Raw genomic sequence first — 22991 nt, forward strand, 5'->3', positions numbered from 1 at the left:
TGCTCAGCAAGGAATCTGCTTCTCCCTCTGACCCTCCTCCCTCTCATGCTCTCTCTCTATCATTCCCTCTCTTTCTCAATAAATAAATAAAATTTCTTTAAAAAAAGAAGAAAAAGAAAATATGGAGGTTTTTTAACTTATAATTTAAAAGAAATTGTGTCTGGATCATTAATCAAAGAAATAATTGTTATTAAAATGAAAAATACAATAGGACAATCAAGGAAAAGTGAACTGACTGGCTATTTGTTAATATTAAGGAATTATTGTTATTTTGGGATGTGTGATGATATTATAGTTGGGCTTAAAAGGGGCAGTTCTTACATTTTAGAAATAGATATATTAAATTTTTTTCTGAGAAAGGAAAATCTGGAATTTGCTTCAAAATTGCTGGCAATTATGATGACGGAAGTAAAGGAGGCATAGAGAAAATAGCCAGCAATTGATATTTGATGAGATTAATTGATGAAGGTTTCCACTTGTTTTTTTCTACTTGTGCAGATGTTTGAAATTTTCCATAGTAAATTTTTTATAAATGTAGATAGATCGAAATTTGTTCTTCTGAGCTCTCAGAAGAGAGAAAGCTATTCTTAAGTCAGGAGCCTGCTCTGGCCAAGAAGTCTAATCATAATTCTGCCCTACCTGTCCAAGTTCAGAACTCTGGCACCTAGATTACTCTGAGGTCTTTGGTGATAAAATCTACAAGAATAATAAAAAAGGCTCTTAGTCTTACCTAGAAGACAAAAAGCCCAGATAACCAGCCAGAGTAAAGGCTGTTCCCAGGCCCGGGGCAGGTAATATAACTTCAATATATGACCAAAAAAATTTATATTCCTCTAAAAACTGGTTGTTACTATTATGTATACTTTGTAGAAAAATTTCTTTTCTGCATTTTCAATATCAAAGTATATCAACAATTAGGTAGCATTTGAATTATCATATACTCAAAGCCAAGAAATAATCATTTAGGCTGAAATAACATTAAATCTGTGTTGGCCAATGTAGTATACTCTCCAGTCTTATTTGCTTTGTCTATATTGACATGAAAAGGTGTGAGGAGAACTGCAAATCATTGATGCTATTTGAAATGGTTTATTTTACCTTGCTTCCTCCATACTCAACTCACTCTCAGGAACCTCTGCTCTCAGACTCATTTATTTATTTAATATCTCAGATTATCATATATATCACATCTTTCCAAATAAACCACAGGCTTCTTTAAGGGCAGCAACCAGTATTATAAACACTGAATTCACTTCTTTTTTAAGATTTTTGTTTATTTATCTGACAGAGAGAGAGAGACAGTGAGAGAGGAACACAAGCAGGGGGAGTGGGAGAGGGAGAAGCAGACTCCCCGCTGAGCAGGGAGCCTGATGCAGGGCTGGATCCCAGGACCCTGGGATCATGACCTGAGCCGAAGGCACACACTTAACGACTGAGCCACCCAGGTGCCCCTGAATTCACTTTTTGTCTCTCAATCCTCAACACCAGTGCTTTCAAAATCTGTATTACTTAGGAGATATTTGACCATAAAAAAAATATAGAAACAGCCCAATTCTAACTAAATAATAATAATTGTTGTACTACTACAACTACTACTACTACTACTACCACTAAAATACATGAAATAGAGTATAAAATAGGACAAAGTGAATTATCCCACTGGCCAACATATTGATTGCAAACAGGTACTTGTGAACTGGTCACCATTTAAATTCATAATTAAGCAAAGGGTCATAATGACTTTTATCACCAAAAAAAATATTTTTTATACCTAAAAAATTTTAGCTCAACTACCCTGTAGTTTTAATGGAAATAGATGAGATGTATTCATTCAGATTCCTAAATAATCCATTCCCTATTTTTTCTTATGAAACAATCAAGTAGAACTATTATAATTGGTCAAGAATTCACCAATCTCTCCTTTTATTTTCCACAGTTTGGTATCATTACAAAACCAAGACATTATGCAGAATTTAACAATTTCCAAAATCCCTCATCAATGTTACTTCCCTAGCTCAAAATAAGGTCAAAATTAGAATACCAATGGCTAATGCTGAGAAATGATCTCTCATGATTCACTCAAGGAGGACTAGCTTGAGATTACACCAGAACTGGGATTTGAATTCCCAAGTGGACCATAAACCACAGTTTATCTTCTCTCTTTAAAACCATCAGAAATGAACCTGCTCCCTGACCTTTGAAATTCTGCAGAGACAATAGTTAGATACTTTGTGTCTTTCAACTTCCCCAGCCACCTTCTCTAGTTTCAGGAATGGAAATTCCAGGTAAGTACAAAGGTGTGGTTAAAAGGGCAATTTTGTCTACTGTTGCAGTCAAGTTACTCAAAGAATAAACAAGTTGGTTCACACAATTATTAATTTCTTCAAGGGCTTTGTTTAGAGGGGTCTCAGCTTAAAGCAAGCAACCCTGTCAGTGGGTCGAAATAACTCTGTGGAAATCGAATTGCATATATATGAAATGTGTCTATGAAACTTTTTACTCAATCTTAGATGCAAAATTTTATTATTTCTTTGGGCTTGGAAAAATATATTCAGGAAAAAAAGGAGGAAAGAAAATTTATAATACCCCATACCTCTTCACCCCCAGCTCCTTATTTTCCCCCTATTTGATTGGAAAATGATATTCTGTAGGAAAGATTTTTTTAGTTAGTAGATCACATATTTAAGTGTGCTAAATGTCTATATTTATGAAAATTCCTGAAATATAGTTGCCTTTCCAGCACTTTCTAAAAGAAAGGAAAGGTACAGCTTTGTTTTTTTCTTAAGACTCAAGTTTTATTAATATTAATTATTATTACTATATTGAAGCCAAAGCTTGTTTTTAGGAGGCCTTTGAGATATTCCAAGCTATTTATTCCCATACTAAATGGCACTTCTTTCTCCTGTGCTTTCTGCTTGTATTTTTCCTGCTACAGTTATATCCTACTGAGGCTGCTACATGTCATTGTTTGATTTGAGGTTCTGAAGGTGAGATTGTATATTCTCTCTCCTATAGAATAATAAGAATGGGTTTTATGATGACCGTTTGCCTTCAGATGCCTTCTTTTCCATTTATTCTCACTTCATATCTATGATAAGATGTCTAAAATAGATGATAAACTCTCTCCTAGTGATGTGTGAACTTAATTATTTGATTTATTTGACTCATATTCAAACCAGCTACTCCCAAAATACGGCCTTTCTGCCTATGGGATGTTGCCTAATCTAGAGCCAGGATCTTCTGGTACCATTGGGAATTTTTCTCCATTGTAACAGCACCCAGATTTTGTCTGTTGTTACCTTAGTCACTTGTAGGAACTGCCTGAGTTTCCATTATTATACTGTTCACTAATGGATGAATGAATAAAGAAAATGTGATATATACAGGATTATGTAATACATAAGTATATAATATATGAACATTATTCGATCTTTAAAAAAAGGAAATCTTGCCACTTGTAACAACATAAATGAAACTTAAGGGCATTATGCTAAGTGAAATAAGTCAGAGAAAGACAAATACTGTATGACCTCACTTATATGTGGAAATTTTGATAAGCTGAACTCAGAGAATAGAATAATGGTTGCCAGTGCCTAGGAGTGGAGGAGATGTGATATTGGTCAAAAGGTACAAACGTCTACTTATAAGAGGACTAAGTTCTGGGGACTTAATGTACAGCATGGTGACTTTAGTTAATAATATTGTATAGTTGAAAGTTGCTAAGAGAGTAGATCTTAAATGTTCCCACCACACACACACACACACACACACACACATACACACACACACACACACAAAGCAATTATGTGAGGCGCTGTATTTGTTAACCTTAGTGTGGTAATCATTTTGCCATACAGGCATGTAACAAATCATCACATCACACACTTTAAACTTACACAGTGTTATATGCCAATTGCATTTCTATAAAGCTGGGGGAAGGGGGTGAAGAGTCAATGAGCTGGATGAGGCCTGTGAAGAACAGCCACTGCCCTGAGCAGTACCCAGGTGGGCAGGGAACTATGGGCCTGTGCCAGTATGGCCAGCCATCTGCAGGGAGAGGGTGGGGGTGGCACAGCTGTGAGGCTTGCTGTTCATTCTAGGTAGCCTCAGGCAGCTTTTCAAAGTTAGATGTTGAAAACCAATAAATGAAATTATAAGAAAGAACAGCATAAATGCCTTTACCTATGGTCCTCTTGGCAAATTTTTCCATCCAACTGCTGCTCTCTGCAGTCTCAAATCAGGAAAATTAATATAGAACAGAAGTTTCCAAACTTTTCATCATAAATCTCTCTACCAAAAGAAAAGTTAAAATTTTATGACCCCTAGTAAATAAAACATCTTTTAGATTTTTAATATTTATCAAGAGAACATCGAACAGTTACCTACTATGTGCCCAGGAAAAATAAAAACAAGACACAGACTTTAAACATCGACTTTGTTCCGGTATTATTCTTCCTTTTGACTTCTCTGTAAGAGTTTTTGGTGTCTGTGTAAGAGAATAAGCAGACGATGACAGAATGCAGGATATCTCTTTCCACATTTTGTGACTACAAGTTTCGAACAAGAATTGCTCGATAACTTTGCACTCTGATTTAAAAGAATATGAACAACCCACTTATCCTAAAGTACCTGTTATGTGGAAGTCAGAGGTGCCCTGCAATTGGCTAAAGATACCGTATATTTATTTAAACCGTAAAAGTGGTTTCTATTTAACAAATGAATACAGATTTTCACCAAAGTACCTACCCCACTACATAGCTCAGAGAAAAAAAATCTGAGGGAAAGAAAAATTATATGGGCAAAATTTCAAGGTTCCATGCCGTGTACATGGGATATTGATGGGCTTGTGAAACTTACAGAGGTAGCTAAGGACCCTGGGCATTTAGTAAATATGGCAGCAAAGGATGGAGGAAAATAAGACGTTCCCTGGCCAGGGGTTAAATTAAGTAGGTGAAGTTTGTCTTTTATGTTCTTTTCCTTCTCATATACCAGTGCTCTTTCCTGTCCAAAGTGTCTTTTGTATCCTCAGTAGACTTATACATCCACGTAGCACACAAACACGCACACACACATACATGTGCACAGAGACAGAGTCCCTAGTCTGTTCTGTTGAAATTCAGCTATACTAAGAAAGCTGTATGATACTCTATATTTTACAGACTTCGAAAATACATTTTAATAGTAAACATTGTCTCAAAACCCTTTCTTACAAGGAAAGCTATTTCTAGTACTGGAGGGTGACAGCTGACAGAGGAAATTTGGGGAGCACAGAGATGTGTCTGACCTCTCCCCATCCACATCTTCTACACCCTGGGGAAAGCTCATCAACACGCAGGCCGCAATCCCTTCTGCTAAGTCAAAACCAAGCTTTACTAACATCACAATTTCATACAGAGTTCCTTAACTTATATTAGGCACTCAGTATGTTTTTTATTTGTTGAAAGGGGGGAAGATATGAAGGAGGGAATCATCTGAAACTATAGTGTACAACATTTAAGTCAATATAGATATAAATATTTAAATTTAAGGTAAATCTAAATTATAATTTAAAATTATTCGTGGCGTTTTATTTTTAAAAGAATCTCTTGAAAAGTCCAACTCTTTTTTCTTTTTTTTAAAGATTTTATTTATTCATTTGAGACACAGAGACACACAGAGAGAGAGAGCCAGAGGAGAGGCAGAGGGAGAGGGAGAAGCAGGCTCCCCGCTGAGCCAGGAGCCCGATCCCAGGACCCTGAGATCACGACCTGAGCCGAAGGCAGACGCCCAACCATCTGAACCACCCAGGCGCCCCTCTTTTTTCTTTTTTTTTTTTATGTCCAGTTAGCCAACATATAGTACATCATTAGTTTTTGATGTAGTGTTCAACGATTCATCAGTTGCGCATAACACCCAGTGCTCATCACAACACGTGCCCTCCTTAATACCCATCAACGTGTTACCTCATCCCTCACCCCCCTCCCTTCTGTAAACCTCAGTTTGTTTCCCCGAGTCCAGAGTCTCTCATGGTTTGTCTCCCTCTCTGATTCCTTCCCATTCAGTTTTCCCTCCTTCCCCTGTGGCCCTCCGCGCTATCCCTTATGATCCATTAGTTTAACTCTGTACTTTCAGAAAAGGCATTTGGTTCAAATTAAGAAAATCTTTAATAATTATTCTTTAATTTCAAAGCAAACAAGGGTCATATTCCCTTTTCATGAAATATTATTATTTGACAAGAAGAGAATAATTATTTCATATTTTTAAACTAATGATCAAATTATTGACCTCTGTAGTCAGTTTCAACAAATTTGAATGTTTTCCGTTATCTACTCTTTAGCTTGTACGGGAGGAATTGAGTACCTTCCTGGAAAATAAGGCGATCAGATCTCTAAATAGGCAGTTCACAGAGCCCACCACCAGAGGGCAATAAAGAAGTTGAATCTTGAAACTGTATAGTAAAATAGTGGGAGTTTAAATAAAAGCAACATTTCACAGTATGTTTTTCTGAACAATGTTATATATATAATAACTTAATGGACTATATGTACATGTATTCTGAAAACCCAGCAGCACACTTTACTGGTCAATTTCTATGACAAGGGGAATGTAATTTGAGTATAGAAAAACAGTATACTTACATCTTAAAATTCTACCCCTACAGAATCTACTCACTACTGAAAAATTGTAGGAATAATAGCTTTCTGTGACTCAATGACCAGGCTACCATTATCAAGAGTAAAATTTATTTTCCTATGATGCTCAAATGCACAGGAAGAATGCATATCTAAGAGAATGTGTAAACTCAGAGTGACATACAAAAATAAATAATACTTCAAATGGAAAATGTATGAGATCTAGAAGGAACAGTTTTCTCTGTACTAGTGTGGATATATGCATAGTTTCTAAGAAACATAAAAATAGCTTCTAGGAAGTATTTTTAGCTAGGAGAGGATTAACGTGGATGAGGGAGAAAAGACAGCTGGCCTTTAAAATAGTTTCATTTATTTATCTATCTGCTTATCTATTTGTTTGTTTGTTTGCCTTTATGTTTGGAATATGGGGAAATGCTGGATTTAAGACCAGATCCCAATAGAACAAAGGAACTGAGGACTATAGTGGAGCCCAGCCACCATTTGACTATTTTGTAATAATACTGTGAAATACAGCCAAATCATTTGAACTGTAAGCATTCTCTCTAAAAATAATCTTAGGACATCAACTTTAACTTAGATGGTAAGAAAGTAGCACAAAATATGTTGTGCTACTTGTTATGCTTTCATTAGAGAAAGAATACAGATTTGGGATCAAATAAAACATGTCAGCAAGCCCCATGGATATAAAATATTCTGATTCCTAACATTAAGAACATGCCTCTAGGAAGAGGGGAAACTGCATGATAATTTTCCCAGATTTGATTTTCTATGCATAGTTGTTAGGTAAGAAGCATCTCTAGTAAAATAAAGTGTTACAAATTCTTTCTCGGATGTTCTCCAATATAACTGCAAGGAGTACTCTCTTTTCTTCACCACTATATATGAGGAGATGGAGGTGGGTGTGACTTGGAGGAACGATCGAAATGGAGCAAGGTGATCAATACTTTGTTTTTTAAAAATAGAAACTTCTATGTAAATAGTCTTCCCATCAAACAACACTTAATACAAGTTCTTAAAGCCTGGGGTAACAAATATTTTGAAGTTTATAAATTGGTCATGACTGAGTTAATTCATATGATTTTTTCTGCCAAAATTTCATTGGTATAATTTTATATGAATATACTTTCAATTATGAATTACAGTTCTGTGGGGACAGTAACTGTATTTAGTAAGAGTTCAGTGGAATTTAATTGGATATATCACTGACTAAAAGAATATATACAAGAAGAGCAAGACAGTTTTAAATTTCACTAAATCATAACAATTTTTATAGTTAAAAGTACATTTAATATTAAATTTTTGAATTTCATAAAAACCATGATTTGAAATTATTGATGTATTTTTGAGGACTTATATATTATTAATGATAAATGTAAAAATCTTTGAAGAAATTTTAGGATTCCAGGTTATTTTTGTTAGTAATTATAGGAAAATAGTGTTCTCATCACAGATGTCTCCTTCATAATGCAAATAAGTCATGATAACTTTATTGCTTAAATTTCAGCTAAATCTTTTAAAGAAGAAACTGTCAGCATTTTCCTATCTATTGCTGCTGTTTTCTTCCTTTAGATGTTTAACCTTAATTAACAGAAACTCCTGGAATGGAAATATTTTGCGGGAGCAGAGTAGGGAAAGTAAGACCAGGTCAGGGAACAATGAATCACAATGACACACAGAAATGTACAGACCGAGGACCAGATAGGAGGGTGACTATTTTGGTCTGATATAAAGCCTAATTTTTTAGACTCCAAAACATAACTCCAGGAGATTCATTTTCCTTCAAATGGGCATTTATTTACACTGAGTCTCATCAATTCTGAGTTAAACACAAGTAAGATTTAATGCCCCCTACATGTGCTTAGACCTTGTGGGAAGCAAAATCCAGGATCAATAAACCAAGAGTCCACATACTAATAGTGGAGAAGTGGCCCTAGAAATTTTCCCTGAGCCTACAAGATTTCAGAAATAGGCTCTGCCTCCCCCTTGGTGGGGCAGGGGGAGCAATTCAGTAAACAAGGTCCTGCTCATACAGTCACAACACAAAGCAGACCACGCAGCCCTGTCCTTAATGGGTTATCAGGGTATACATATACCTAGATATTTATCTGGGGACTGACCCCCCAATAAGAATGTGACCCACCGGTTCTTTTAAACTATATTCCTAAGATGAATCACACAAACACACACAATTTAAACATACTTTCTGACACAAAGATACTTTGAGAAAAAATAATTTCTTCTGTTATTTGAAATAACATACTTAACACTGCTAATCTTTATTTCATCTTTTATTTTTAAATATTATCCATTAATTTTTAATGAGATTTTCATTTAGCAAATTTTTTGTACATTTCTTTTAAGATTTTATTATTTATTTGACAGAGAGAGAGTGCAAGAGAGCACAAGCAGGGGGAGCAGCAGAGGGAGAGGGAAGCAGGCTCCCCACTGAGCAGGGAGCCCCATGCAGGACCCTGCAGTCATGACCTGAGCCAAAGGCAGATGCTTAACCCATTGAGCCACCCAGGTGCCCCAGTTTTTTGTAAATTTTTACACAAACTTTTGCTTTGCCTAGACTTGATAATTGCCACATTTATGATGTTTGCTGGTTTGCTTGGCTTTCCGTGTACCTATAATTAAAATATTTCCTGTCTCTCTAATAATATTGTAGAACTCTTCCCAATATGGTCAAATGGGAAGCAAAGTTTTTTGAAATATTTTTTGCAAGAATTCACAACTATTTTATAATTAAGTAGTATTAGAGATTTGAAAATGTTTCAATTCGACATTCATACACAATTGATACTTTGCCTAGTATGCAGTTATAGATTGAAAATTATTTTTTTCAGAATTTTGAAGGAATTGTTCACTTTCCTTTGTTTCCAGTAGTGCTACTGAGAAGTCCAATACCATTCTCACTATCGAGTCTTTAAAGATGACACTGTCTTCCTTCTTCCAACACCCCAGATTCTTTTAGCACATTCCATTTATACCCAAAGTTCTGACACTCCATAATAATATCCAAGGATATAATGTTTTTGACTCATTGTACTTAGCTTTCATTGGGTTCTTTATATCTGGAAATCCACACATTGTATTTCTGCAACATTGTCTTATATTATTTCTTTGATAATTTCTTCCTAGCTTTTTTCTGTTTTTCCTTCCTGGAACTGGTATCAGTTGGATGTTGTGTCTCTGAGATTGGTGCTCTAATTTACTTTTTTTTTCCTATTTCCATCTTTCTTTCATAGTTATTCTATTTTCTGGGAGATTTCCTCAGTTATATCTTCTAAGCCTCTTAATAATGTTTTATTTAATTTATCATGTCATGATGTTTTCAAAGATATCTCTCTTGTTGCTTTGAAACACAGCATTAGACTCATAGTTTGTTGAAATTTTTCAGAGAGTATTAATTCAGGATTTAAAATTTCTTAATTTTTAATTATTCTTTGCCTATTTTTATTTTATTTTTTATTTCCCTTTACTTTGTTTGTTTGTATCTATTACATTAGATGTTTTCCACAAATACCTCTTAAACTTGATCATCTATCCATTTTTAAGAATAAGGTATTAAAAAGTTGACTGAAAAATCTGTGAACATCAGTGGACATTTCTGCTGCTTGTCCATAGCTGGACTGCAGAGTCATGAACAGGTGGAGACAGGGACATTTCATTGTGCTTAATCCATATCAGTGGGTCCTTTCTCCTTGGATATTGAATTTCTCCATAGAGGAATTCCATTCACCTGCATAAAGAACATAAACTTAGTAACCTATATTTAGGAAAATATGCTGACTTTAAGTCAAACTCTCTGTTTTTAATTAATTATCTCACTTCTATTTTCAGTCTGGATAGTACTCCAGAGCCCAGTCTTTCTAATTGAAAGACTAATTTCTAATTTCTCTCCATAGAAAACTCCATGCTTCTGCTGGAACAGCAGAAGGAGAGTCACGTTGTTGTTTGTTTGGGGATGGGAAATTTGGAGGTAGGTATATCTACCTTACCCAAATTTTCAAATAATCTCTCACTTTTCAGGTCCACTATGTGTGTCTATTTTAAGGTACTTCCAATTCCTGAACCTTACCAAGGTTTTAGGGGCAAATCAGCTAAATTCTTATTGATTTCTTGCTTGAGGGATCTTTGCAAAGTGGAGAAAATCTAAATTTAAATCACATTAATCCATCCATTTCCCATCTACCAAAATTTTATTTATCATCTGTTATAATCTCCTCACCAATAATCCTTGTCCTTCTGAGCTTGTACCATTCATATTAATGTTATCTTCCCATAGGTATTAACCCAAGGATTTATTCACTGAATTCTAGGACCTGTATACTTAGCAAAAGTGAAGATTGCTTTCTATCAGTATTTTCTTCCTTATCATAGGTCTATTGCAAGAATCTTGAAAAGCATCATGCCCTACCTGGAGTTTGAAAATATTTATGGATAAAATATTTTCAAAATAATTTTAAAATTAAGATGGTAGACACAAATACCTTGGATTCTGATTATGGCTGTAACTTACATTCGAAAATTTTAATCACTCAGTACCCTAAGTTTCCTTTTCTGTAAACTGGGGATAACAATAGTATCTAAATCGTGTGGTTATAATGAGAACTAAATAAGTTTATATGTGTAAAATACTCAGAAAAGTGGTACAGTTTCACAAAGCATTTCAGTGTGCTACTGTTCTTCCTGAGCTCTCCCAGACTTAAAATTTCCCTCAATTTTTGTACTTAGTTATTTAGATCTCTTTGTCTAACTTTTCTGCTTTTTAAGAGTATCTGGGACCAATCAAGTATTGTTATGTTGTATTTTCAATTTACTTCATCTCAAAGTATTTCTCATACTCCTTATTATTTCTTCTTTCTTCCATGAGTTATTCAGGAATATATTGTTTGATTTCCACATTCATGAGTTTCGCAAATTTCTTTCTGTTAATGACTTCTAATTTCATTCCATTGTTGCCTGAGAGCATACTCTATATTGTTTACATCCTTCTAAATTCGTTGTAATCCATTTTACATCCTCACATATGTTTTATCCTGGATAATGTTTCATGTGCACATGAAAAGAATGTAAGTTCTAACACTGTTGGGTGGAATGTTCTAGAGGCAGCTCTTAGTTCTAGTTGGTTGATATTGTTGTTCAAGTCTTCTATTTTCTTGTTCATTTTCTGTCTAGCTGTTCTGTTGTTGAAAGTAGGGTATTAAAGTATTCAAATACTATTGTAGAACTGTCTATTTCTTCTTTCAGTTGTGCCCAATTTTGCTTCAGATATTTTGAGGTTCTGTTGTTAGGTGCATATATGTTATCACATATTTTGATGGAATGATCATTTTTTAAAAAGATTTATTTATTTATTTTAGAGAGAGACAGATAGAGAGAGCATGAGCAGAAGCAGAAGGAGAGAGAATCCTCAAACAGACTCCCCATTGAGTGCAGAGCCAGGGCTGTATCCTAGGACCCTGAGATCATGACCTGAGCCAAAATTAAGATTCGGCCATTTAACTCACTGAGCCACTCAGGAGCCCCTGGAATGACTGTTTTATTATTATAATATCTGTTTGCCTCTAGTAAAAATTTTGATCTTAAAATATATTTTTCTGGGGCACCTGGGTGACTCAGTCGGTTAAGTGTCTGATTTCAGCTCAGGTCATGACCTCCATGCTCAGCAGGGTGTCTGCTTCTCCCTGTCCCTCTCCTCCCCCTTTTTGTGCACTCTCTCTCTCTCTTTCTCTCAGATAAATAAATGAAATCTTTTAAAAAAAATTTTTTTCTGATACTTGCTTAGCAGTCCAGTTTGGTTTGGTTACTGTTTTTCCTGGTATATCTGTTTCAATCCTTTTATATTTTACCTATATATGTTATATACATATAAGTGTGTCACTTTGTAGAGAGCATATGTTTGGATCATTTTTTTTAATTTATCCTGCAAATTTCTGCCTTAGATGGAATGTGTAATCTTTTTCTATTAATGATAATTATATTTAACTTTGTAATTTTATATTAAATGTAATTCATGTAGAATGTATGTCTGGCATTTGCAATTTGTTTTTCATGTCATATCTTTTTCTAATTTCTCTTCCTCTATTACCAACTTGATTTTGTTGTTGTTGCTGTTAAATAGATATTTTTTAGTGTTCTACTTCAATCCCCTTATCTTTTACTGTATTTTGAGTTATATTCTTAATGCTTGCCCTAAGGAACATAATTAACATCTTAACTTATAAGTAACTAGCTCTGATTAATACCAACTTAATTTCAATAGTATATAAAACTTTGCTCCTATGTAGCTCCATTCCATTCCCCTCCTAGAGCCTAGCATCACCCTGTTTCTGTGGAATCTTATGTGGAACTGTTGAGCTTCTAAACACTTCAAAGAAACATTTAACAAGACCTAAGGCTCTGGAGGGAGAATGCATTTTCTTGCCATCATTTTAATTTTACTCTATGACCAGATAATCCATGCTTTTTGTGCAAAATTCAAAAGTAACAGTGGTGAGTGCAAAATAATTCTCTTATACACCTTTCCTTCAACCACCTATTTCCTCCTCCCAGAGGCAATCATTGTAATGAGATTCTTATATATTTTTCAGTATAGGCATACATGAACATGGGCCATATAGAGGATAATTCCTCTTATTAGGGTAAATTTGTGTTTTATTTTTCTGAATTGTAGTCTGCAGGAATCTGAAGTCTTTTTCTAAAACGAGCCTTAAGAGGAAAGTCAGCTTCAGTATAATCTTTATTGTCTCCTTATTCCATCCTACACAAATAATATCATCTTTGAATCTCATCAGGGAAAGTGAGATTCATTGGCTTTGACTGTGCTGATCTACTCTTTCAGGAGAAAGAATGATATGGTTATAAGGTTCTAAACTATATGGATCTACACATTTATGAACATGTTGAAATCCTGGCTACATCATCTCTCTGTGTTTATAGCATGCAGTCATGCTGTTCTCTGCTGTTAATATGATCGTAGGGATTCCCTTCCCATCTCTCCTTGATTAAATCTCTTGTTTTCCGTGTCCCATATTTTCCTTTTTTGTTTGTTGCCTCATGTTTATGGAGCATATAGTAAGGTTTCTTCATAAGAATCAGTATGTGGAAAATATGTTTTTTGAGATTTTGCACATCTCCAAGTCTTTATTCTAGTCTCTGTCTGATTAATACTATAGAAGTCTAGATTAGATCTAATTTCCTTCAGAATATGGAGCATATGAATCTACCAACTTACCTTCTGGTATTGCTGTTGAGAATTCTGAAGCAATTCTGATTCTTACTGATATATATGTGTGTCTCTTTATTTATCTTTCTTTTTGTGAGAATTAGAACTGTATATTTGTTCTTAAGTGTTGTTCCTAATTTCACAGTAATATGCTTAGTTTAACCCATTATATTGGGTGCACTCAGTAGGTCCTTTCTGTAAAGAAATGTGTGTTCTTGTCTTGGGAACTGCACTGGCATTATTCCTCCTTCTATCTTTCTCTGCTCTGTCCTTCTGTAGCTCATATTATTTGGATATTGCATCTCTTTAATGGGCTTTCCAATTTTCTCTCTTCTTTTCCATCTATTTGTCTTTTTGTTCTATTTCTTATTGATTTTCCATACTTATCTTCCACAACTTCTATTTCTGTTTCTTCTCTAATGTGTTTATAATGTTTTTATAAAGAAGCTGAAGAGTTGAAATAGGAATATCTGGAAGTACTAGCATATACAACAAAGGACCAGGAAGTATAACACACATTCATATTTGTTTCTTTAGATTCCATGAAAAGTGCTTAGTACATAACACACTCTCAATAAATGAATTGGTCATGGAATGAATGAATAAATAAATAATAAGGCCCAGATTCTAGTCCCAATACATATATCTTTCCTATGTCATCATCATCACGGTATGCCCTCTATTGGTCTCCATTTCTAACTAGCAATTTAAGACTACATTTTCTCTCTGCCACTGACAACTCTAATATTAGTTGATTCTACTAATATAAGTAATCTGGATTTTTTGTTAAATGCACACTTTTTAATACCAGGGACTATCCCCTGATGATGAATATGATTATATAATACACATACACAAATTTTAGTTAACTGAAATTTTTAAATTATGTCATATATAGAACTTACTATACAGGTTAAGTAAAAGAATTGAACTCTCTAGTACTTGAAATCCACTAAAAATCCATCCCAATTTATTATGTATTTGCTAGACCTTTACCATTTAATTCTAGTAAACAAACCAGGACTGCAATTTGGTAAACTGAGTTCTTCCTTGAATAACTGAGTTCTTCCTTTCAAAACTATTTCTTGTATTATGTATCATACAAAGATCCAACCATCCACATTGGTTCGTTAAAATGTGAAGTAGTTTCATACAATTCTACTCATTGAGCAGGGGTCATATGAAGAATTTTCTTTTGACGTGGAATAGCGCAAAAGGTTTATATATCTTGATACTGATTATAGGGAAGCTATCAAGCTTTATCACAGAGGAAATTCATATTATAAAAAATAGTTTCAAAGTAAGTCTTCCAAATTCTAGATGTCTGTACCTTTAAATCAGTCGGGCAACAGCCAGATCTTTGAAAACCTTTGATTCTGTTTGCCAATCCACTAGCTTAAAAAGCATGCTTTTCATTCCTCTTTTTAAATAAAAGCAGCCTTGTCTGCACTGATTTCATCATCTCCATTGAAAATGTTTATCTGCCAAATGAAAAAGAAGAGTACAAATTAGAAACACTGAAACATCTTCTGACATTATTCATTTAGAAGCTAGTTTTCAAGTTGTCATTACATTTACCACATAAAAATTAGAAATGATTTGTTTGGAGGCCTACAGCTATTTCTAGACCCAAGATGTTTGGACAACTGTAGATAAAGTTTCATTATCAAACTGAACTAAATATGCTATAATTATATATAAATCAGGATGATTTTTGTTCCATGAACTTAAGTTATTAATCTACTCAGGCCAAGCATCAGGATACCATCATTCTCCAAAATTATACAAGTGTATTTCCCAGCCAAAAATGTAAAAAGTGATGTTTGAAAATTAAGGTCAAGGACTGGTTGGACAATACTCATGTTTCTATGATCTGATTGTTTCCATCTTTATTCTGGTCTGTGAAACCCAGGCTAGCCTTGTACTTTCACAAAACCTTGTGTTTCCTTATGTTTCATTAGCACTCATCACACTTGAAATTATTAGTTAAATGTCTATTTTTTCTAATAAATTTTAGGCCAGGGCCCTCTGCTGTCTTATTCTGTACGTCTAATAATACCATAGTAGGTATCAATATTTGTTGAATGAATTAATAATAAATGAATGAAGAAGAAGAAACCTAATTTATTATGCTGAGTTGATTTAAGGAATGGAAGTTGGAAAGTTTGAATGACCCTGTATTTTCCAAAATGTTTACATGATGATAGCTTTTTATAACTTTGGTATGCAAAATGTTATATGCATGGAGTTAACAAATAGTAAAAAAGAATGCTGGGATAGCTGAAAATGTAGATTTTTTAAGTTACCTAAGTCCTAGGGAAAGTAGGAAACCAAAAGAAATTCATATTCCGTACTTAAATTTTTAAGAAGTAGGATTTAAGAATTCATTAATGTACTGAATTATTATGATTTCTAGGCTAATTAGCATCATAATTGATTCAAATGACATATGAGATGCAGACCTCTAAGAATATTTACCATGTTAATGAAACAAAGAATTACACTGAAATATGAGTTTGCTTTTCTAGCATATCAAAATTTTATACTTAGGCAAAGATGACATTTTTAAAAACTTATTTTTCAGTATAGAAAACTTTTGCTAATTTTACATTATATGTTATTAAAAGAATTTTCTAATGTTTTCTTTTCATATGTTAAGATATTTTGTTTATAAAAAAATATGTTATGTTTCCCTGTAGGCCTACAAGCATGACTAGAATGCTACATAGCAGTGCCTTGGATATAATCTAAAAAAATGTCCTTATGTGCAAGAGCAGAGAAACCAATGATTCATGAAATTGCTCGATGTTGGGTATATTCCTTCTTATAGAACGAGTAGTTTACACAAGACATTTTTCCTTCCAATTTGAATACAAATATAAATTCTACTCAGTATGTCAGCATTTACATTAAAATGAATTTCTTACTCATGGGAAAAGGTTTAATTAAGTGTATTTAAAAGTTTGGAAATCAGCAGCACATTATGGTGAACAATATAAATGTGACTGCCTACTTGGGCTGGAATAAAACAGGAAACAAAAGAGAAAGAAGAAAAAAAAAACAGGGGAGAGGTCTTTCTTTTGCCTACCAACAAAACCGTTACTTTTTCTGCATCTATACCAGTATACTCAGCTTCCCTTCTCTGTAACAGAAGGAATGCCCATTTCCTACCATAGGCTCTTGCTCTGTTTGTGTACAGGATCCCATCACAGTTCACCACTCAAGACTCCACTTTTGAAACTATCCCCATTTATCCAACATCATCAGTTTCTTCTTTAAACTTGATTTTTCTCCAAAACATATAAGTATACCTTAATATCTTTCATTTTATGTTTTAAATATATATATTTAACATAAATTAAATCCCTTCATTTAAAATCTCTGTCCATAAACTGTCCATGTGTCTTCTAACAATTACTGCAAGATATAGGAAAATGATTTCGTTATCTCCTAAGAGGTTTACCTTCAGTAACCAAGGTAAGAACTTACATTACCTTCTATCATGTCTCATTGTTAATTCCCTTATTTTACCAATCACAATCTGAATCTTCTTTATTTTGTTAACTTGTTAATTTAGTCTTTTTCCTCCAAGTAGCATGTAGGCTTTTTGAGGCAGATCCCTTAACTCTTGTTCATCACTGTATCTTGAGCTCCTAGAAGTGATCAGAACATGTGGTTATTTAATGTGTATTTACTAAATGAATGAAAGACTTACCCAAGTCCCTTTAGAAAAATTAAGAATTTCAACCCTAAGAAATGATGCAACTGAGGCAAAATGTCTTATTGTATTTCTCTCTTTCCTCCTTTTTTTCTTCCGGATATCCAGTACCCTTTTGCTTTTTCACCGTAATATTATCCCCAGTATTTTGCCCTCTAGACAAATCTCATTGTCCAAAATAATAACTCATTTCAAAAATCACTCAATTCACGTAGCCCATGGACCTTTAGATGAGCAGTAAGAGAAGCTCAGTTATTTAATTTAATTAATTCATATTAAGGCAAAAAATTAAGATTTGTATTTTCTTCCCTGCCAGCTTTATCAAGTGCATCTTAGATTGTTTAAAGGAGCAATCATATTTTAGCTGTGGTTGGCAGGAAATCAAGCTCTGTCTGATTCTCCAAACATCTTTACTAATTCCTAAGAAGATCTGTGTAACTGTTCCCCAGACAATTTTTACCATTTATTGCAGGATCATGTAATATTAGCCCTGGGCCTAGATACATATTTTCTAAAACTACTTTCATCTTTATCCTTCAAAACATTTTTATCCTGCTTTTCTTATCTCTATTAATGGGAACATCATGTTCCTTTATCATATATGACCATCATCATATGATTTTATTGCTCAAGGCACAAAAAGATTATCACCTTCTCTCACCTCCTACATGTTTAGTGAACAAATGTTCTCAATCCTATCTTCAAAATAACATGAAATCCATAAGTTCATCTTATTTATATTCCTATTTGTTCCATCTTAGTTGAGGACCTTGTGTTGTACCTCTAGGATAAGCCTTCCTCCACACAGCTCCTTGTCCACACAGCCAGTATGATCTTGCTAAAATGCAAACTTTTCAGGCCATTTCCACTTACAACAGGAAAATAATCCCTTCAGGATCTAGCCTTTGCCTTCCTTCTCAAACTAAACTCTCAATTTTTCCATATGGAGCACATGATAATTACAAGTAAAACCAGCATTTATTGGGCACTTACTCCATTCCAGGTGGCATTCTAAATACTTCACCAGGATTGGGTGCCTGGGTGGCTCAGTTGGTTAAGCAACTGCCTTCGGCTCAGGTCATGATCCTGGAGTCCCGGGATGGAGTCCCACATCGGGTTCCCTGCTCAGCAGGGAGTCTGCCTCTCCCTCTGACCCTCTTCCCTCTCGTGCTCTCTATTTCTCATTCTCTCTCTCAAATAAATAAATAAAATCTTTAAAAAAATCTTCACCAGGATAATCTCATTTATTTCTTATAATAACATACTAAGAAAAAAGTACTATCATTATAATAAATGTTAAAATGAATAAAGTAAGGTGCAGAGAGGTTAAATAATTGTCCCATGCAAATGAAAGGAGCCAGGAATCAAACCCAGGCTAGCCTGCCTCCAGAGCTCACATCCTATTTTTTTTATTTAATTTTCATTTTTTTTATTTTTTTACGATTTTATTTATTTGACAGAGAGAGAGAGCCCAAGTAGGCAGAGCAGCGGGGCAGAAGCAGAGGGAGAAGCAGGCTCCCCGACTCGGGGCTCGATCCCAGGACCCTGGGATCATGATTCGAGCCGAAGACAGACACTCAACCGACTGAGCCACCCAGGCATCCTTTTAATTTAATTTTTAAATGAAATATATTTGTTATGTGTAAGTTTAACATCATGTAAGCTTAAGATATATAACCAGTTGATTGGTTACGTTTATATATTGCAATATGATTGCCACTGTAGCTTTAGCTAGAACCTCTATCACATCACATAATTATCATTTCTTAATGGCCACACTACAGCATCTTGTTGTTCCCCCATTTAAAAAAAAAAATATTTTCTTTCATCTCTATCATCATCGCTGTGCACAAAAACGGAGGCTTGGGGTGCTGGGTGGCTCAGTCGCTCAGTCGGTTAAGTAGCTGGTTGGTTAAGCAGCCATCTCTTAGTTTTGGCTCAGGTCATGATCTTGAGGTCGTGGGATCCAGCCCTGCATCAGGCTGGGAGCTGAGCACAAGGTCGGCTTCAGATTCTCTGTCCCTCTGCTTGGGATTCTCTCCCTCTCTCTCTGCCCCTCCCCTCACTTGTGCTCTCTTTTTCAATCTCTCTAATAAATAAATCTTAAAAAAAAAAAAACCTGAGGATTAGTGACAGTAGATAAATTTCCCAAGATTGCAAAATAGTAAAATTATAGGGTGGCCCTGAACCCAGGCTATTTTGAATTCACCCCTGCTCTGCCTCTGCCCTTGGACTGTGTGCTCCCTAAGATGAGATGGATGGAAACTCCCATAGACACTCTGTCTTCTAACATATTCTTGATCACTGACTACAATCAGAGGACTTTATTAAATGCCTTGTGCTATACATGGCAATGTTTGAAAAAGGAAAGATGTTATAGGAGAATGCTGACTATTTCCTTCTTTCCAAATGCCATCCCTCAATAGTTTAAAGTCAATTTGTGCGAACATCAAATCTATGCTATTTTCTTTTGACATATGAGGAGAAAACATTAATTTGTATGAACTAAAGCATGTGATTAAACTATGAAATTCTTTCCAGTCATGACTATGAGAAAGGTTTGAAATAAATTGTAGTCTTCATACTACAGTGCATTAATGTAATCATCCCAAGGGCCCATAGCTAGGAATGTTTCAATGGCTCAAGTGCACCCATGGGTGGTTATCCAGACTGCATGTAGATTCAAAAACAGCTTCTGTTTTGAGTGAAGACCAAAAAAGGTGCGGAAATTCCATGGAACATTGTCATTATTAGTCATATTTGGCAAATGTTTTAATATCTAACACAAACTACAACTATAAAATTCTTTTACTTTTTCTCCTCCAAAACGTAAAGTATCAGAAAATATTTAGACTTTCCTTATACTGAAAGAGAAGTAAACACAGCTAAACATATCTGTAGGTTAGAAAATTAGCATACAGATTTTTTGCTGTTGTTGATCACAGACCATATAAACCAAACAAACAGTAATAAAACTATGCAATAGTTCTAATACAAGAGCCACATTAATAATCAGTTCATTTTGAAAGCAAATTTATTGCAAATAGCTACAAATCATAAAAATCTTTTGGCACAATAAATAAAATATAATTTTACATTGTCTAAATGTCCCCTATCTTGGTAGAAAGACAATTTTAGCTATTATAACTGGTATGGTGTATGGACTTTCATTTTATAAATATTTAGGCTCTGACAGTCAAAGTGCGTAACTGAGAAGAGCAGAGCCCTGTGCAGATGATGAACACCGGCCCCTGAATAAACTGGAGAAGACATAAATGTAAGCATGGCGGTTCTTTTATTGCACTATGCTTTGTTTACTTTTAGACACTGTGTATCAATAAAGCCACAGGTGTCCAGTCTCCCACTAGGTTGTCACCAGAGAGTTTATCTTTTTGGCTTTCCAGTTTCTATAATAACATTATTCAAAGGATGAACCCATCTCACTTTTATTAACTAGGAAGTAATTTAATATGAACAATTTGAATAATTCCTTCTGAAAATATATTTTTATGGCAAATCTGTTGCTTGGAGTCTTAGGGTCTGATAAATGACAATCTAAACAGTTATTACTCACTGCAAAATGGTCAAAGACAGGTTTAGATATACCAAGCTGAAACCTTCCTTACTTCCATAATTCTCCCATTAAAGGCCCAAACACAATCATGCCAATTCTAGAGGCAGAACATATGAACAGAGCAATCTGTTTAAAATACTATTCCCGCTGAGAAAACACAAGAAGACAAGAAATAAAATCTCTACTTGAAGAAAAAGGCAAATAGGAAAAATAATGAGCTTTCAAGTTAGAGACAGAGTAACTCTCTTCAAAGATGATATAGACAACTACTTATATACAGCATTGATGAAATATAATTCAGAATAAAACATTCAAGAAAAGTCATAATTACTGTAATCACTGTCAGTAATAATTTTAAAAAATCTTCTTTTTCAAACTACAATATTGGAACATCTATTTACTGATATGGGATGACGTGTTGTGTTGCACAGGTTTTTTTGTTGTTTTAAGTGTTATTACATTAATATAATGTTTAAAAATCAGAGCAAATGCAAACTGAAATGCATTAGGTTGAATGTGAGGTGTGTTGGCAAACCACTTTCATTTGAGTGACATGGGATCTGATAAACTTTCTTATGTCCCCCCATTTATGGCATAGGTTGATTCTGTCAAGCACGGTGCTTTTTCTCTCACAACTCCACATTTCCACAATTCAACATATTCCAAGATAAATGAGGTCATAGGTCATGTACATAACATCACCACCATCACCAGCCTTTCTTCTGCAGCTTTTATACCCAACTTGAGTGTAAGCCTCCTGAGGAGGGAACAGGGACGATTTGCTTATACTCGCTGTTCCATCTCCATTGCCTACGCAGAGTGCCTGGTACATGGAAAGTGCTGAATAAATATTTGTTGAATGAACAAATGAATGAATAAACACTATTGCAAGTTGGTAACACCTATTTTCAAATGAAAATCTCTATAACAACAACAACGGCAACCTCTCATGTGTCAGTATTGTGCTAAATGTTGAGCACACCAACATTAAGGTAGATATGACTATTTTCCTTTTACAAATGGGAAAATGTGTTTTTTTTTTTAAGATTTTATTAGGTTATTTGACAGAGAGAGACACAGCAAGAGAGGGAACACAAGCAGGGGGAGTGGGAGAGGGAGAAGCAGACTCTCCACTGAGCAGGGAGGCCCAATCCATGGGGAGCTGGGATCATGACCTGAGCCGAAGGCAGATGCTTAGCGGCTGAGCCACCCAGGTGCCCCGGAAAATAGCCAAGTTTCTAACTGATGTTGGAAGGGTTCATATATCAACTCAAATTAAGTTTGGCTGAAAGTAACAGAAAACTTCATGATAGTGGTTTAAACCCAAGTTTGGTATCTAGCTGTGCTCTACGAAGTTCTTAAGAGCCAAGACTCCATCCAGGTCACTGCTCTAACATATTTGGGTTGTGTCCTTTATTCTCATATTCTAAGGCAATATCTCTCTTCCAGAAAGCAAGATGGAAGAGGAATTAAAGAAGAGATGTAAAAAATATATGACAACTCTGTCTTAAGGAAGGTGTCCAGAAGCTGACACATTTGTTTATATCTCACTGACCAGAATGTAGTCACTGTAACGGGTTGAATTGTGGCCCTCCAAATTCATTGAAATCTTAATACTCAGTATTGAAATCTTAATACTCATTGAGTATTAAGTATTAAGACTTAATACTCAGCATTGAAATCTTAATGCTCAGTACCTCAGAATATGGCCTTGTTTAGAAATAGAGCCATTGAAGATGCAATTAGTTAAGATGAGGTCATACTGGAGTAGGGTGGGCCTGTGATCCAATATGACTGATGTCCTTATAAAAAGAATGCCATGCAAAGAAGCAGACA

At 34.8% G+C, this 22991-nt stretch overlaps 1 long non-coding RNA gene across 2 annotated transcripts in view; it reads right to left on the bottom strand.

Moving 5' to 3' along the window:
* Positions 1 to 9006: 9006 nt before the first annotated feature.
* Positions 9007 to 22991, bottom strand: part of LOC141372735 (uncharacterized) — a 56114-nt gene continuing 42129 nt past the window's right edge. For both annotated transcript variants that reach the window (XR_012378136.1, XR_012378137.1), the window contains 3 exons: positions 17358 to 17516; positions 15194 to 15344; positions 9007 to 10374 (listed from right to left, as the gene is read on the bottom strand). This is a non-coding gene — a long non-coding RNA (uncharacterized lncRNA). The remainder of the gene's footprint in view (positions 10375 to 15193; positions 15345 to 17357; positions 17517 to 22991) is intronic.

Source organism: Callorhinus ursinus, unplaced genomic scaffold (assembly GCF_003265705.2).
Source record: "Callorhinus ursinus isolate GAN/ISIS: 27379988/994484 unplaced genomic scaffold, GSC_fseal_2.0 scaffold5, whole genome shotgun sequence".
NCBI classification, from domain to species: domain Eukaryota; kingdom Metazoa; phylum Chordata; class Mammalia; order Carnivora; family Otariidae; genus Callorhinus; species Callorhinus ursinus.